This window comes from Rutidosis leptorrhynchoides, chromosome 2 (genome assembly GCF_046630445.1).
Source record: "Rutidosis leptorrhynchoides isolate AG116_Rl617_1_P2 chromosome 2, CSIRO_AGI_Rlap_v1, whole genome shotgun sequence".
NCBI lineage: Eukaryota > Viridiplantae > Streptophyta > Magnoliopsida > Asterales > Asteraceae > Rutidosis > Rutidosis leptorrhynchoides.
This window is the reverse complement of record NC_092334.1, coordinates 621553701-621573307: the sequence shown is the minus strand read 5'-3', so window position 1 is coordinate 621573307 and position 19607 is coordinate 621553701. Positions and strand designations below refer to the sequence as shown.

The following is a 19607-nucleotide window of genomic DNA, read 5'->3' as shown; positions in this document are numbered from 1 at the left end:
ACCAAAATGCACACTTTGAAAACTTAGCGTACAATTCTTCCTTCCTCAATACTTCTAACACCTTTCTCAAATGTTCACCGTGTTCTTGGTCATTCTTTGAGTAAATAAGTATGTCATCAATGAAAACGATGACAAACTTGTCAAGGTATGGTCCACACACTCGGTTCATAAGGTCCATGAACACAGCTGGTGCATTAGTTAAACCAAACGGCATGACCATAAACTCGTAATGACCGTAACGTGTTCTGAAAGCAGTCTTTGGAATATCATCTTCTTTCACCCGCATTTGATGATACCCGGAACGTAAGTCAATCTTTGAATAAACAGACGAGCCTTGTAGTTGATCAAATAAGTCGTCGATTCTCGGTAGTGGGTAGCGGTTCTTGATGGTAAGTTTGTTCAACTCTCGGTAGTCGATACACAACCTGAATGTACCATCTTTCTTCTTGACAAACAAAACAGGAGCTCCCCACGGTGATGTGCTTGGTCGAATGAAACCACGCTCTAAAAGTTCTTGTAATTGGCTTTGCAGTTCTTTCATCTCGCTGGGTGCAAGTCTGTAAGGAGCACGAGCTATTGGTGCAGCTCCTGGTACAAGATCTATTTGAAATTCAACGGATCGATGTGGGGGTAATCCCGGTAATTCTTTCGGAAATACATCGGGAAATTCTTTTGCAATGGGAACATCATTGATGCTCTTTTCTTCAGTTTGTACTTTCTCGACGTGTGCTAGAACAGCATAGCAACCTTTTCTTATTAGTTTTTGTGCCTTCAAATTACTAATAAGATGTAGCTTCGTGTTGCCCTTTTCTCCGTACACCATTAAGGGTTTTCCTTTTTCTCGTATAATGCGAATTGCATTTTTGTAACAGACGATCTCTGCTTTCACTTCTTTCAACCAGTCCATACCGATTATCACATCAAAACTCCCTAACTCTACTGGTATCAAATCAATCTTAAATGTTTCGCTAACCAGTTTAATTTCTCGATTCCGACATATATTATCTGCTGAAATTAATTTACCATTTGCTAATTCGAGTAAAAATTTACTATCCAAAGGCGTCAATGGACAACTTAATTTAGCACAAAAATCTCTACTCATATAGCTTCTATCCGCACCCGAATCAAATAAAACGTAAGCAGATTTATTGTCAATAAGAAACGTACCCGTAACAAGCTCCGGGTCTTCCTGTGCCTCTGCCGCATTAATATTGAAAACTCTTCCACGACCTTGTCCATTCGTGTTCTCCTGGTTCGGGCAATTTCTAATAATGTGGCCCGGTTTTCCACATTTATAACAAACTACATTGGCATAACTTGCTCCGACACTACTTGCTCCGCCATTACTCGTTCCGACACCATTTGTTCCTTTCGTTCTATTAACCCCTGGTCCGTAGACCTCACACTTCGCCGCGCTATGACCATTTCTTTTACACTTGTTGCAAAATTTGGTGCAGAACCCCGAGTGATTCTTTTCACACCTTTGGCATAGCTGCTTCTGATTGTTGTTGTTGTTGCGGTTATTATTGTTGTTAGGATGATTGTTGTAGTTGCTGTTGTTGTTGTTGTTGTTGTTGTTGGGCCGTTTGTTGTAGTTGCGATTGTTGGGATAATTGTTGCGATTATTGTTGTAATTGCTGTTGTTGCTGTATTGGCGATTCTTATCACCGTTTTCCTCCCACTTTCTTTTGACTTGCTTCACATTGGCCTCTTCAGCAGTCTGTTCTTTAATTCTTTCTTCAATCTGGTTCACTAGTTTGTGAGCCATTCTACATGCCTGTTGTATGGAGGCGGGCTCGTGTGAACTTATATCTTCTTGGATTCTTTCCGGTAATCCTTTCACAAACGCGTCGATCTTCTCTTCCTCATCTTCGAACGCTCCCGGACACAATAGGCACAATTCTGTGAATCGTCTTTCGTATGTGGTAATATCAAAGCCTTGGGTTCGTAACCCTCTAAGTTCTGTCTTGAGCTTATTGACCTCGGTTCTGGGACGGTACTTCTCATTCATCAAGTGCTTGAATGCTGACCACGGTAGTGCGTACGCATCATCTTGTCCCACTTGCTCTAGATAGGTATTCCACCATGTTAACGCAGAACCTGTGAAGGTATGCGTAGCGTACTTCACTTTGTCCTCTTCAGTACACTTACTTATGGCAAACACCGATTCAACCTTCTCGGTCCACCGTTTCAATCCGATCGGTCCTTCGGTTCCATCAAATTCCAAAGGTTTGCAGGCAGTGAATTCTTTGTAGGTGCATCCTACACGATTTCCTGTACTGCCAGATCCAAGGTTATTGTTGGTATATAGCGCAGCCTGTACTGCGGCTATGTTTGAAGCTAGAAAAGTACGGAATTCCTCTTCATTCATATTCACGGTGTGTCGAGTAGTCGGTGCCATTTCCTTCAAAATAGTCAAATGGAACAAGTTAATCATACAGAATATTAAGAGTAGTTAATAGTATTTCGTAGCATAATATGAACTCATTTATAAAAGCTTTTTCTTCATATTAGCGTTTTATAAGTTTAAATTCGGGTAGTACCTACCCGTTAAGTTCATACTTAGTAGCTAATATACAATTCAACTACTACAATTCTATATGAAAAACTGATTATAATAATATTTCGCGTTCAAACTTTTATACAATATTTTACAAACTTACAATACCGCTTATTTTACATAAAGCATGAAATATAGCACACAATAACTTTGATACAAGATAGTTGTGAAGATAATTCTAGCTAGTACACAAGTCGTTCAGCAAAGGCAATAAAGACACGTAATTCATACGTCCAGAAACAAGTCATGCATTCTGGTTTTACTAGGACTACTTCCCATCCTTGGTCTTGTGGAACATAACCGTTATGGCCGTTGATAAGACAGCGTGTTGTAACGTCGTCAAAGGGACGAGGGTTACGTAATGACCAACAGTCTCGTAATAACCTAAAAACCTCATTTCTTACCCCAATTACCGACTCCGTCACTTGAGGGAACGTTTTGTTTAATAGTTGTAGCCCGATGTTCTTGTTCTCACTTTGGTGAGAAGCGAACATTACTAACCCGTAAGCATAACATGCTTCTTTATGTTGCATGTTAGCCGCTTTTTCTAAATCACGAAGTCCTATATTTGGATATACTGAGTCAAAATAATTTCTTAACCCGTTGCGTAAAATAGCATTTGGGTTCCCCGCAATATATGCGTCAAAGTAAACACATCGTAACTTATGGATTTCCCAATGTGATATCCCCCATCTTCCGAACGAAAGCCTTTTATAAACCAAATCATTCTTGGAACGTTCTTCGAATGTCTTACAAACTGATCTCGCCTTAAATAGTTGTGCCGAGGAATTCTGACCGACTCTAGACAAGATTTCATCAATCATGTCTCCGGGTAGGTCTCTTAAAATATTGGGTTGTCTATCCATTTTGTGTTTTTATACTGTAAAATAGACAAGAGTTAGATTCATAAAAAAAAAATACTTATTAATACAAGCAATTTTTACATATATCATAAAGCATAAGCACACTATATTACATATATTACACCACACGAATACAACTATCTTATTCCGACTCGCTTGTTTCTTCTTCTTCGGTTTTGGTTCGTTTTGCCAAGTTTCTAGGGATATATGATGTTCCCCTAATACGAGCCGTAATTTTCCACATTGGTTTAGAAAAACCTGGTGGTTTAGAGGTTCCCGGGTCATTGTTACAACTTAAGGACTTCGGGGGTTGACGATACATATAAAGTTCATCGGGGTTGGAATTAGATTTCTCTATTTTTATGCCCTTTCCCTTATTATTTTCTTTTGCCTTTTTAAATTCAGTTGGGGTAATTTCTATAACATCATCGGAATTCTCGTCGGAATCCGATTCATCGGAGAATTGGTAATCCTCCCAATATTTTGCTTCCTTGGCGGAAACACCATTGACCATAATTAACCTTGGTCGGTTGGTTGAGGATTCTCTTTTACTTAACCGTTTTATTATTTCCCCCACCGGTTCCGATTCTTCTTCCGGTTCCGATTCTTCTTCCGGTTCTGATTCTTCTTCCGGTTCCGACTCTTCTTCCGGTTCCTCTTCGGGAACTTGTGAATCAGTCCACGAATCATTCCAATTTACATTTGACTCTTCATTATTATTAGGTGAGTCAATGGGACTTGTTCTAGAGGTAGACATCTATCACATAATATCAAACACGTTAAGAGATTAATATATCACATAATATTCATATGTTAAAAATATATAGTTTCCAACAAAAATGTTAAGCAATCATTTTTAAAGAAAACACGGTCGAAGTCCAGAATCACTAATGCATCCTAACAAACTCGATAAGACACACTAATGCAAATTTTCTGGTTCTCTAAGACCAACGCTCGGATACCAACTGAAATGTCCCGTTCTTATTGATTAAAAACGTTCCATATTAATTGATTTCGTTGCGAGGTTTTGACCTCTATATGAGACGTTTTTCAAAGACTGCATTCATTTTAAAACAAACCATAACCTTTATTTCATCAATAAAGGTTTAAAAAGCTTTACGTAGATTATCAAATAATGATAATCTAAAATATCCTGTTTACACACGACCATTACATAATGGTTTACAATACAAATATGTTACAACAAAATAAGTTTCTTGAATGCAGTTTTTACACAATATCATACAAGCATGGACTCCAAATCTCGTCCTTATTTAAGTATGCGACAGCGGAAGCTCTTAATAATCACCTGAGAATAAACATGCTTAAAACGTCAACAAAAATGTTGGTGAGTTATAGGTTTAACCTATATATACCAAATCATAATAATAGACCACAAGATTTCATATTTCAATACACATCCCATACATAGAGATAAAAATCATTCATATGGTGAACACCTGGTAACCGACAATAACAAGATGCATATATAAGAATATCCCCATCATTCCGGGACACCCTTCGGATATGATATAATTTCGAAGTACTAAAGCATCCGGTACTTTGGATGGGGTTTGTTAGGCCCAATAGATCTATCTTTAGGATTCGCGTCAATTAGGGTGTCTGTTCCCTAATTCTTAGATTACCAGACTTAATAAAAAGGGGCATATTCGATTTCGATAATTCAACCATAGAATGTAGTTTCACGTACTTGTGTCTATTTTGTAAATCATTTATAAAACCTGCATGTATTCTCATCCCAAAAATATTAGATTTTAAAAGTGGGACTATAACTCACTTTCACAGATTTTTACTTCGTCGAGAAGTAAGACTTGGCCACTGTTGATTCACGAACCTATAACAATATATACATATATATTAAAGTATGTTCAAAATATATTTACAACACTTTTAATATATTTTGATGTTTTAAGTTTATTAAGTCAGCTGTCTTCGTTAGTAACCTACAACTAGTTGTCCACAGTTAGATGTACAGAAATAAATCAATAAATATTATCTTGAATCAATCCACGACCCAGTGTATACGTATCTCAGTATTGATCACAACTCAAACTATATATATTTTGGAATCAACCTCAACCCTGTATAGCTAACTCCAACATTCACATATAGAGTGTCTATGGTTGTTCCGAAATATATATAGATGTGTCGACATGATAGGTCGAAACATTGTATACGTGTCTATGGTATCTCAAGATTACATAATATACAATACAAGTTGATTAAGTTATGGTTGGAATAGATTTGTTACCAATTTTCACGTAGCTAAAATGATAAAAATTATCCAATCTTGTTTTACCCATAACTTCTTCATTTTAAATCCGTTTTGAATGAATCAAATTGCTATGGTTTCATATTGAACTTTATTTTATGAATCTACACAGAAAAAGTATAGGTTTATAGTCGGAAAAATAAGTTACAAGTCGTTTTTGTAAAGGTAGTCATTTCAGTCGAAAGAACGACGTCTAGATGACCATTTTAGAAAACATACTTCCACTTTGAGTTTAACCATAATTTTTGGATATAGTTTCATGTTCATAATAAAAATCATTTTCTCAGAATAACAACTTTTAAATCAAAGTTTATCATAGTTTTTAATTAACTAACCCAAAACAGCCCGCGGTGTTACTACGACGGCGTAAATCCGGTTTTACGGTGTTTTTCGTGTTTCCAGGTTTTAAATCATTAAATTAGCATATCATATAGATATAGAACATGTGTTTAGTTAATTTTAAAAGTCAAGTTAGAAGGATTAACTTTTGTTTGCGAACAAGTTCAGAATTAACTAAACTATGTTCTAGTGATTACGAGTTTAAACCTTCGAATAAGATAGTTTTATATATATGAATCGAATGATGTTATGAACATCATTACTACCTCAAGTTTAGTAGGTAAACCTACTGGAAGTGACAAGAAATGATCTAGCTTCAAAGGATCTTGGATGGCTTGAAAGTTCTTGAAGTAGGATCATGACACAAAAACAAGTTCAAGTAAGATTTTTGCTCGAATTAAGATAGTTTATAGTTATAGAAATTGAATCAAAGTTTGAATATGAATATTACCTTGAATAAGAAAGATAACCTACTGTATATAACAAAGGTTTCTTGATCTTAGATGATTACTTGGAATGGATTAGAAAGCTTGGAAGTAAATTAGTAAACTTGAAGGGATTTTTGAAGTATTCTTGAAGTGTTCTTCCTATGATGATTATAGCTTGATTCTTGAAGTGATTTTTGATGAAGATGATGATTAACTACTGGAAAAATACGTTCATAATAGTGTGGGTGTGTTGAGAGAGAATTAGAAAGAGATTTGGAAGTGAAATGGAGTGAATGATGAGTGTTAATTGGTGAGTGGTGAGTGGGGTTAAAAGGAGTTCTAGTTAGTTGACTAGCTCATGGTAGAAGTTAAAATTGATTAGTCATACATGACATAATCAAGAGTGGAATCCCATGCTAGTTCCTATTGGTATATACCCATAGTAAGTACGTTTTGAAGCTGTGTATAATACGGGTAAGAATACGACTAGAATTCTTGATGAAAGAAAAGAATGGGAAAGTAACTGTAACCATTTTCGTTAAGTATGAGTGTTTCGATATATGTCTTGAAGTCTTCCAAAAGTATTTTAATACATCTAAATACACTACATGTATATACATTTTAACGGAGTCGTTAAGTCATCGTTAGTCGTTACATGTAAGTGTTGTTTTGAAACCTTTAAGTTAACGATCTCAATTAATGTTGTTAACCCATTGTTTATTATATCTAATGAGATGTTAAATTATTATATTATCATGATATTATGATATATTAATATATCTTAATATGATATATATTCATTTAAATGTCGTTACAACGATAATCGTTACATATATGTCTCGTTTAAAAATCATTAAGTTAGTAGTCTTGTTTTTACATATGTAGTTCATTGTTAATATACTTAATGATATGTTTACTTATCATAATATCATGTTAACTATATATATAACCATATATATGTCATCATATAGTTTTTACAAGTTTTAACGTTCGTGAATCACCGGTCAACTTGGGTAGTCAATTGTCTATATGAAACCTATTTCAATTAATCAAGTCTTAACAAGTTTGATTGCTTAACATGTTGGAAACGTTTAATCATGTAAATATCAATCTCAATTAATATATATAAACATGGAAAAGTTCGGGTCACTACACATATGTTGGTCAATACATGTCTAATAAACTAGGTTGGGTTATAGTGTATTACAATCCTAATGCTCGAGATCGACATAAAAAAGTTATCAAAAGTCATTTCAAAAAGTCAATTTTGACAATTGTTCAACAAAACGAGACGTGCCTTATATAAGGATTCATTTACCTGGCTAGTAGTATTTTATCAATCTCATAATCAGGTTGTTTAAATATTAATTGCAGATTCAAAAGCAATTCCAATTAACGTCAATTATAATTCAGTTGACCATATCTTTTGATTCGTTCATCGAAATTACGCGATTTCTAAATGAAAAGTTATTGATTTTTCGCCAGCTTTCCGAAAACATGTATATCATATACCTTTATGTATTTAATTCGTGATTCATTATAAACTGTTTAACGACGAAATTTAGCATACAAGCATGTATAAATATATACTCGAGCACTAGACATGTATACACTATTAATATATAAAAGATAAGATATGAGTGCTCACGTATCAATATTGAGATTCAATATTGCAGGAAAGTACGTAGACGCAACAGAGATGATAAATACTAGGTTTGACTTGCGAACAATACCCATGAACATTACCCATAACTTCCATAGTTATAACCCATAATTTCCTTAGTTCTATCCCGTTTGAAGCTTGTTTTGAAAGTGACACGCTCATGACCTCGTCGTAATATTTTATGTATAATATTACTAAAAATATTAAGATTAATAATAATAATAATCTTAATAATAATAATAATATAATAATAATAATAATAATAATAATAATAATAATAATAATAATAATAATAATAATAATAATAATAATAATAATAATAATAATAAATAAATACTTAGGAGTAATATGTGTAAAAAAACATGCGCAAGAAACCTGGTATTTATAGCCATAATTCTTGATTCTGATACCCATGCGATCGCATGGGTTTTATGCCTATTTCTCATGCGATCGCATGGCCGTCAGATCCAGCTCACATATTTTTTTTGTTTTCTTGTTTGTCGACATAATTAAATATAATATATATAATTTAAATAATTAATTATATATTATATTAAATTCATGTGCATAGTTGACTTGTAATTTTCGTTCCGATGACTCGTACGTTGTCACTCGACTTATGTCCCGGTTCCGGTTTCTCGAACGCATTTTCGTACGCTTAGAAAACTCGCAATTTACGTTTTGTGAGTCGTACTTTTGTCAAAATATAGTCTTAAATTATCAATAAACTATATCATTCAAAGTGTATCTTAAACTTTCGAGTGTTTTGGTCATTTACTTCTATAAATCATTGTCTCACTATTTGTTAATATATATATATATATATATATATATATATATATATATATATATATATATATATATATATATATATATAATAACAAATCGTTTTATGACCAAGTTAATATATATTTTTAACATTCATAAACACGTTTTAAATATACGTCGTAAGTTATTCATACAATTAATATTCCAACTTATCATATATATTCAAATAAATATTTAAACCAATAAGTTTAATGTACGGTATCAAAAAAATTAATACATTCTTACGTTTTCAAGTTATAGTATATATATATGTATCTATATACATATAATTGTTCGTTAATCGTCGAGAACAACCGAAAGGTATTTGAATATATGAAAATAGTTCAAAAATTTTGAGATTCAGTTTTACAGACTTTGTTTATCGTGTCGAAAATGTTACTCATACAAAGATTAAGTTTAAATTTGGTCAGAAATTTCCGGGTCATCACAGTATCCGACAGATTTTTCTTACCAAAGAAGGACACAGATAGTGTACTCTAAATCGGGGTTTGCGACTTCCCAATAAAAAAGCCTATAATTAAATTCTATTAGTTGGAAAAACGATTGAGCTTAAAGCATAATCGGAAAGCATTATTTCAGCATCGTAACTAACTACGTCGTAATATACACTTAAAGATAACTACTCGCTAATCATGACAACATATCAGCTATCATAATAATAATGGATTACATTATAATAGATATATAAAAGGGACAGAAGTACCAGTACATTAATCAATTTCCGAAAGTACAAAAGTGACAACTTCAGGCGCACCTCCAATCGTTTACAGACTCCGTTTGCCACCTAATCTAGATGATTATTGCTAATCGATAATTATTTCATAATCCTAGAGAGAGAAGTGTAGTGACCCGAACTTTTCCATGTTTATATATATTAATTGAGATTGATATTTACATGATTAAATGTTTCCAACATGTTAAGCAATCAAACTTGTTAAGACTTGATTAATTGAAACAGGTTTCATATAGACAATTGACCACCCAAGTTGACCGGTGATTCACGAACGTTAAAACTTGTAAAAACTATATGATGACATATATATGGATATATATATAATTAACATGATACTATGATAAGTAAACATATCATTAAGTATATTAACAATGAACTACATATGTAAAAACAAGACTACTAACTTAATGATTTTTAAACGAGACATATATGTAACGATTATCGTTGTAAAGACATTTAATGTATATATATCATATTAAGAGATATTCATACATGATAATATCATGATAATATAATAATTTAAAATCTCATTTGATATTATAAACATTGGGTTAACAACATTTAACAAGATCGTTAACCTAAAGGTTTCAAAACAACACTTACATGTAACGACTAACGATGACTTAACGACTCAGTTAAAATGTATATACATGTAGTGTTTTAATATGTATTTATACACTTTTGAAAGACTTCAATACACTTATCAAAATACTTCTACTTAACAAAAATGCTTACAATTACATCCTCGTTCAGTTTCATCAACAATTCTACTCGTATGCACCCGTATTCGTACTCGTACAATACACAGCTTTTAGATGTATGTACTATTGGTATATACACTCCAATGATCAGCTCTTAGCAGCCCATGTGAGTCACCTAACACATGTGGGAACCATCATTTGGCAACTAGCATGAAATATCTCATAAAATTACAAAAATATGAGTAATCATTCATGACTTATTTACATGAAAACAAAATTACATATCCTTTATATCTAATCCATACACCAACGACCAAAAACACCTACAAACACTTTCATTCTTCAATTTTCTTCATCTAATTGATCTCTCTCAAGTTCTATCTTCAAGTTCTAAGTGTTCTTCATATATTCTACAAGTTCTAGTTACATAAAATCAAGAATACTTTCAAGTTTGCTAGCTCACTTCCAATCTTGTAAGGTGATCATCCAACCTCAAGAAATCTTTGTTTCTTACAGTAGGTTATCATTCTAATACAAGGTAATAATCATATTCAAACTTTGGTTCAATTTCTATAACTATAACAATCTTATTTCAAGTGATGATCTTACTTGAACTTGTTTTCGTGTCATGATTCTGCTTCAAGAACTTCGAGCCATCCAAGGATCCGTTGAAGCTAGATCCATTTTTCTCTTTTCCAGTAGGTTTATCCAAGGAACTTAAGGTAGTAATGATGTTCATAACATCATTCGATTCATACATATAAAGCTATCTTATTCAAAGGTTTAAACTTGTAATCACTAGAACATAGTTTAGTTAATTCTAAACTTGTTCGCAAACAAAAGTTAATCCTTCTAACTTGACTTTTAAAATCAACTAAACACATGTTATATATCTATATGATATGCTAACTTAATGATTTAAAACCTGGAAACACGAAAAACACCGTAAAACCGGATTTACGCCGTCGTAGTAACACCGCGGGCTGTTTTGGGTTAGTTAATTAAAAACTATGATAAACTTTGATTTAAAAGTTGTTATTCTGAGAAAATGATTTTTATTATGAACATGAAACTATATCCAAAAATTATGGTTAAACTCAAAGTGGAAGTATGTTTTCTAAAATGGTCATCTAGACGTCGTTCTTTCGACTGAAATGACTACCTTTACAAAAACGACTTGTAACTAATTTTTCCGACGATAAACCTATACTTTTTCTGTTTAGATTCATAAAATAGAGTTCAATATGAAACCATAGCAATTTGATTAACTCAAAACGGATTTAAAATGAAGAAGTTATGGGTAAAACAAGATTGGATAATTTTTCTCATTTTAGCTACGTGAAAATTGGTAACAAATCTATTCCAACCATAACTTAATCAACTTGTATTGTATATTATGTAATCTTGAGATACCATAGACACGTATACAATGTTTCGACCTATCATGTCGACACATCTATATATATTTCGGAACAACCATAGACACTCTATATGTGAATGTTGGAGTTAGCTATACAGGGTTGAGGTTGATTCCAAAATATATATAGTTTGAGTTGTGATCAATACTGAGATACGTATACACTGGGTCGTGGATTGATTCAAGATAATATTTATCGATTTATTTCTGTACATCTAACTGTGGACAACTAGTTGTAGGTTACTAACGAGGACAGCTGACTTGATAAACTTAAAACATCAAAATATATTAAAAGTGTTGTAAATATATTTTGAACATACTTTGATATATATGTATATATTGTTATAGGTTCGTGAATCAACCAGTGGCCAAGTCTTACTTCCCGACGAAGTAAAAATCTGTGAAAGTGAGTTATAGTCCCACTTTTAAAATCTAATATTTTTGGGATGAGAATACATGCAGATTTTATAAATGATTTACAAAATAGACACAAGTACGTGAAACTACATTCTATGGTTGAATTATCGAAATCGAATATGCCCCTTTTTATTAAGTCTGGTAATCTAAGAATTAGGGAACAGACACCCTAATTGACGCGAATCCTAAAGATAGATCTATTGGGCCTAACAAACCCCATCCAAAGTACCGGATGCTTTAGTACTTCGAAATTTATATCATATCCGAAGGGTGTCCCGGAATGATGGGGATATTCTTATATATGCATCTTGTTAATGTCGGTTACAAGGTGTTCACCATATGAATGATTTTTATCTCTATGTATGGGATGTGTATTGAAATATGAAATCTTGTGGTCTATTATTATGATTTGATATATATAGGTTAAACCTATAACTCACCAACATTTTTGTTGACGTTTTAAGCATGTTTATTCTCAGGTGATTATTAAGAGCTTCCGCTGTCGCATACTTAAATAAGGACAAGATTTGGAGTCCATGCTTGTATGATATTGTGTAAAAACTGCATTCAAGAAACTTATTTTGTTGTAACATATTTGTATTGTAAACCATTATGTAATGATCGTGTGTAAACAGGATATTTTAGATTATCATTATTTAATAATCTACGTAAAGCTTTTTAAAACCTTTATCTATGAAATAAAGGTTATGGTTTGTTTTAAAAATGAATGCAGTCTTTGAAAAACGTCTCATATAGAGGTCAAAACCTCGCAACGAAATCAATTAATATGGAACGTTTTTAATCAATAAGAACGGGACATTTCAAGAAGTGAGATTGATAAAATAGTTGTGTTGAAGTGTGTAATAAATGAGAAAACAAGTGGCATTTAAATAGGAGATTCCATACCTTGGCAGGCCGTATGGGATGGCCGTGTGGAATGGCAGGTCGTGTGCACTGGTCGTATTCCATGTAGTTCACACTGGCAAGTCGTGTTCCTTGGCCGTTTGAATCTGTTCATGGCAGGCCATACGGCTCTTGGCAGGCCGTATGGCTGGGCCGTATTTCAAGGCCGTATGGCTCTAGTTTTTCTTGTTTTCGAGATCGAAACTTGGTTATCACCGTTTTCGCTCTAGATTCTTTGTTTTTAAGTCCGTTTTCTTCGATTCTTCTTGCATCGTCGTCGTAATCACTTGATCTATCAAATAAAGCAAATAAATGCTTATTTCTTCGATAAAGTTAATTACTTTATTGTTTTATGGCTCAATATCGGGGGTAAAAACGTGAATTTTTGGAAGATATCACCGATGCACTTTGAAATGGCATTACTCCTAACACCACCTCTAATGTTATACAACCGACTGGCCATATAGATTTGATATTGAACCCAACGAGCGATGTCATTGCTATCTTTTTCAATTTCCTTATTCCTTCTGGTAGTTGCAAGAAACGGTGTTCGAACATCACGTATGCCCCTGAACCAATGTTCGTATGGATTCTTGCTAGTTGACAGTTTGATATATGTGCCTTTATTATTACTGGATGACTCGATGGACTTATGCTAAATAGAGATGGGAACACAATAGGTTCTTTTTTCCATTTTTTCAACACCTCTACCTTTCGCCTCTGTCCAGTTTTCCATGGGTGAATCATGGATATCTCCGACGTACATAGTGTTTCCCTTGATTCTTCCTTTGTGTGCTCTGTTACTACCTCTTTCTCTATGAGAGATGATTCGTTCGTATCTTTAGATAGTGCCATTTGATCGAACCTAATATGAAATGTCCCGTTCATATTGATTATAAACGTTCCATATAAACTGATTTCGTTGCGAGGTTTTGACCTCTATATGAGACGTTTTTCAAAGACTGCATTCATTTTTAAAACAACCATAACCTTTATTTTATCAATAAAGGTTTTAAAAACATTACGTAGATTATCAAATAATGATAATCTAAAATATACTGTTTACACACGACCATTACATAATGGTTTACAATAGAAATATATTACATCGACATATGTTTCTTGAATGCAGTTTTTACACAATATCATACAATCATGGACTCCAAATCTTGTCCTTATTTTAGTATGCAACGGCGGAAGCTCTTAGTATTCACCTGAGAATAAACATGCTTTAAACGTCAACTAAAATGTTGGTGAGTTATAGGTTTAACCTATATATATCAAATCGTAACAATAGACCACAAGATTTCATATTTCAATACACATCCCATACATAGAGATAAAAATCATTCATATGGTGAACACCTAGTAACCGACATTAACAAGATGCATATATAAGAATATCCCCATCATTCCGGGACACCCTTCGGATATGATATAAATTTCGAAGTACTAAAGCATCTGGTACTTTGGATGGGGTTTGTTAGGCCTAATAGATCTATCTTTAGGATTCGCGTCAATTAGGGTGTCTGTTCCCTAATTCTTAGATTACCAGACTTAATAAAAAGGGGCATATTCGATTTCAATAATTCAACCATAGAATGTAGTTTCACGTACTTGTGTCTATTTTGTAAATCATTTATAAAACCTGCATGTATTCTCATCTCAAAAATATTAGATTTTAAAAGTGGGACTATAACTCACTTTCACAGATATTTCCTTCCTCAGAAATAAGACTTGGCCACGGATCGATTCACGAACCTATGCAAATATGTACATATATATCAAAGTATGATCAAAATATAATTACAACCATTTTTATTATGTTTTAAAGATTTGAGTGTATTAAGTCATGTGTCCTCGTTAGTAACATACAACTAGTTGTCCACAGTTAGATGTACAGAAATAAATCGATATATATTATCTTGAATCAATCCACGACCCAGTGTATATATGTCTCAGGCTAGATCACAACTCAAAGTATATATATTTTTGGAATCAACCTCAACCCTGTATAGCTAACTCTAACATTACTGCATATAGAGTGTCTATGGTTGTTCCAAATAATATATATACATTGGTCGATATGAGATGTCAAAACATTTGCATACGTGTCTATGGTATCCCAAGATTACATAATATATTAGAATACATGTATAATACAATATAAGTTAGCTAGGATATGATTTGTATAGATTTGTTAAACATTTTTCGTAGCTAAAAAGATCAAAAATATCCAATCTTGTTTTACCCATAACTTCTTCATTTTAAATCCGTTTTGAGTGAATCAAATTGCTATGGTTTCATATTGAACTCTAATTTAAGAATCAAAACAGAAAAAGTATAGGTTTATAGTCGAAAATTTAAGTTACATGTCAATTACTAAAGAGGTAGTCATTTCCGTCGAAAGAACGACATCTTGATGACCATTTTGAAAAACATAATTTCACTTTGAGTTTAACCAAGATTTTTGGATATAGTTTCATGTTCATATGAAAAATTATTTTCCCAGAAGAACAACTTTTAAATCAAAGTTTATCATAGTTTTTAATTATCCAAACCAAAACAGCCCCCGGTTTCATTACGACGGCGTATATCCGATTTTATGGTGTTCATCGTGTTTTCAGGTTTTAAATCATTAAGTTAGCATATCATATAGATATAGAACATGTGTTTAGTTGATTTTAAAAGTCAAGTTAGAAGGATTAACTTTTGTTTGCGAACAAGTTTAGAATTAACTAAACTATGTTCTAGTGATTACAAGTTTAAACCTTCGAATAAGATAGCTTTATATGTATGAATCGAATGATGTTATGAAAATCATTACTACCTCAAGTTTTCTGGATAAAACTACTGGAAATGAAAAAAATGGATCTAGCTTCAAAGGATCCTTGGATGGCTTGAAAGTTCTTGAAGCAGAATCATGACACGAAAACAGTTCAAGTAAGATTTTCACTCGAAATAAGATTGTTATAGTTGTAGAAATTGAATCAAAGTTTGAATATGAATATTACCTTGAATTAGAAAGATAACCTACTATAAATAACAAAGGTTCCTTGATCTTAGATGATTACTTGGAATGGATTAGAAAGCTTGGAAGTAAACTTGCAAACTTGGAAGTATTCTTGATTTTTATGAAACTATACTTATGAAATTTATGAAGAACACTTAGAACTTGAGGATGGAACTTGAGAGAAATCAATTAGATGAAGAAAATTGAAGAATGAAAGTGTTTTTAGGTGTTTTTGGTCGTTGGTATATGGATTAGATATAAAGGATATGTAATTTTGTTTTCATGTAAATAAGTCATGAATGATTACTAATATTTTTGTAATTTTATGAGATATTGCTAGTTGCCAAATGATGGTTCCCACATGTGTTAGGTGACTCACATGGGCTGCTAAGAGCTGATCATTGGAGTATATATACCAATAGTACATACATCTAAAAGCTATGTATTGTACGAGTACGAATACGGGTGCATACGAGTAGAATTGTTGATGAAACTGAACAAGGATGTAATTGTAAGCATTTTTGTTAAGTAGAAGTACTTTGATATGCGTATTGAAGTTTTTCAAAAGTGTAAGAATACATATCAAAACACAACATGTATATACATTCTAATAAATTCGTTAAGTCTTCGTTAGTCGTTACATGTAAGTGTTGTTTTGAAACCTTTAAGTTAACGATCTCAATTAATGTTGTTAACCCAATGTTTATTATATCAAATAAGATGTTAAATTATTATATTATCATGATATTATGATGTATGAATATCTCTTAATATGATATATACATTAAAATATCGTTATAACGATAATCGTTACATATAAGTCTCGTTTCGTAATTCTTGAGTTAGTAGTCTTGTTTTTACATATGTAGTTCATTTTTAACACACTTAATGATATATTTAAATATCATTTTATCATGTTAAATATAGTGTATCAATATCTTAATATGATACATATGTATTTAGTAGACGTTATCATAACGATAATCGTTATATATATCATTTCGAGTTTCTTAACTTAATAATCTCATTTCTTATGTATATCACACATTGTTAATATACTTAGTGAGATACTTACTCATCATAATCTCATGTCAACCATATATATATGTCTATATATACCATAACATGTAGTTTTCACAATTTTGTAACGTTCGTGAATCGCCGGTCAACTTGGGTGATCAATTGTCTATATGAAACTTATTTCATTTAATCAAGTCTTAACAAGTTTGATTGCTTAACACGTTGGAAACATTTAGTCATGTAAATATCAATCTCAATTAATATGTAGTGACCCGAACTTTTTCATGTTTATATATATTAATTGAGATTGATATTTACATGATTAAATGTTTCCAACATGTTAAGCAATCAAACTTGTTAAGGCTTGATTAATTGAAATATGTTTCATATAGACAATTGACCACCCAAGTTGACCAGCGATTCACGAACGTTAAAACTTGTAAAAACGACATGACGATATATATATGGATATACATATGGTTAACATGAGATTATGATAAGTAAGTATCTCCATAAGTATATTAACAATGAGTTATATACATATAAACAAGACTACTAACTTAAGGATTTCGAAACGAGACATATATGTAACGATTATAGTTGTAACGACATTTAAATGTATATATATCATATTAAGATATATTAATATATCATAATATCATGATAATATAATAATTTAATATCTCATTAGATATAATAAACAATGGGTTAACAACATTAATTGAGATCGTTAACTTAAAGGTTTCAAAACAACACTTACATGTAACGACTAACGATGACTTAACGACTCAGTTAAAATGTATATACATGTAGTGTATTTAGATGTATTAAAATACTTTTGGAAGACTTCAAGACATATATCAAAACACTCATACTTAACAAAAATGGTTACAATTACTTTCCCATTCTTTTCTTTCATCAAAAATTCTAGTCGTATTCTTACCCGTATTATACACAGCTTCAAAACGTACTTACTATGGGTATATACCAGTAGGAACTAGCATGGGATTCCACTCTTGATTATGTCATGTATGACTAATCAATTTTAACTTCTACCATGAGCTAGTCAACTAACTAGAACTCCTTTTAACCCCACTCACCACTCACCAATTACCACTCATCATTCACTCCATTTCACTTCCAATTCTCTTTCTAATTCTCTCTCAACACACACACACTATTATGAACGTATTTTTCCAGTAGTTAATCATCATCTTCATCAAAAATCACTTCAAGAATCAAGCTATAATCATCATAGGAAGAACACTTCAAGAACACTTCAAAAATCCCTTCAAGTTTACTAATTTACTTCCAAGCTTTCTAATCCATTCCAAGTAATCATCTAAGATCAAGAAACCTTTGTTATATACAGTAGGTTATCTTTCTTATTCAAGGTAATATTCATATTCAAACTTTGATTCAATTTCTATAACTATAAACTATCTTAATTCGAGTAACAAATCTTACTTGAACTTGTTTTTGTGTCATGATCCTACTTCAAGAACTTTCAAGCCATCCAAGATCCTTTGAAGCTAGATCATTTCTTGTCACTTCCAGTAGGTTTACCTACTAAACTTGAGGTAGTAATGATGTTCATAACATCATTCGATTCATATATATAAAACTATCTTATTCGAAGGTTTAAACTCGTAATCACTAGAACATAGTTTAGTTAATTCTAAACTTGTTCGCAAACAAAAGTTAATCCTTCTAACTTGACTTTTAAAATTAACTAAACACATGTTCTATATCTATATGATATGCTAACTTAATGATTTAAAACCTGGAAACACGAAAAACACCGTAAAACCGGATTTACGCCGTCGTAGTAACACCGCGGGCTGTTTTGGGTTAGTTAATTAAAAACTATGATAAACTTTGATTTAAAAGTTGTTATTCTGAGAAAATGATTATGAACATGAAACTATATCCAAAAATTATGGTTAAACTCAAAGTGGAAGTATGTTTTCTAAAATGGTCATCTAGACGTCGTTCTTTCGACTGAAATGACTACCTTTACAAAAACGACTTGTAACTTATTTTTCCGACTATAAACCTATAATTTTTCTGTTTAGATTCATAAAATAGAGTTCAATATGAAACCATAGCAATTTGATTCACTCAAAACGGATTTAAAATGAAGAAGTTATGGGTAAAACAAGATTGGATAATTTTTCTCATTTTAGCTTCGTGAAAATTGGTAACAAATCTATTCCAACCATAACTTAATCAACTTGTATTGTATATTATGTAATCTTGAGATACCATAGACACGTATACAATGTTCGACCTATCATGTCGACACATCTATATATATTTCGGAACAACCATAGACACTCTATATGTGAATGTTGGAGTTAGCTATACAGGGTTGAGGTTGATTCCAAAATATATATAGTTTGAGTTGTGATCAATACTGAGATACGTAT

General features: G+C 32.2%; 1 protein-coding gene across 1 annotated transcript in view; it reads right to left on the bottom strand.

Annotated features, from left to right (window-relative positions):
- LOC139893559 (F-box/FBD/LRR-repeat protein At1g13570-like) overlaps positions 1-19607 on the bottom strand; it is a 97939-nt gene that overhangs the window by 11087 nt on the left and 67245 nt on the right. The window lies entirely within an intron of this gene.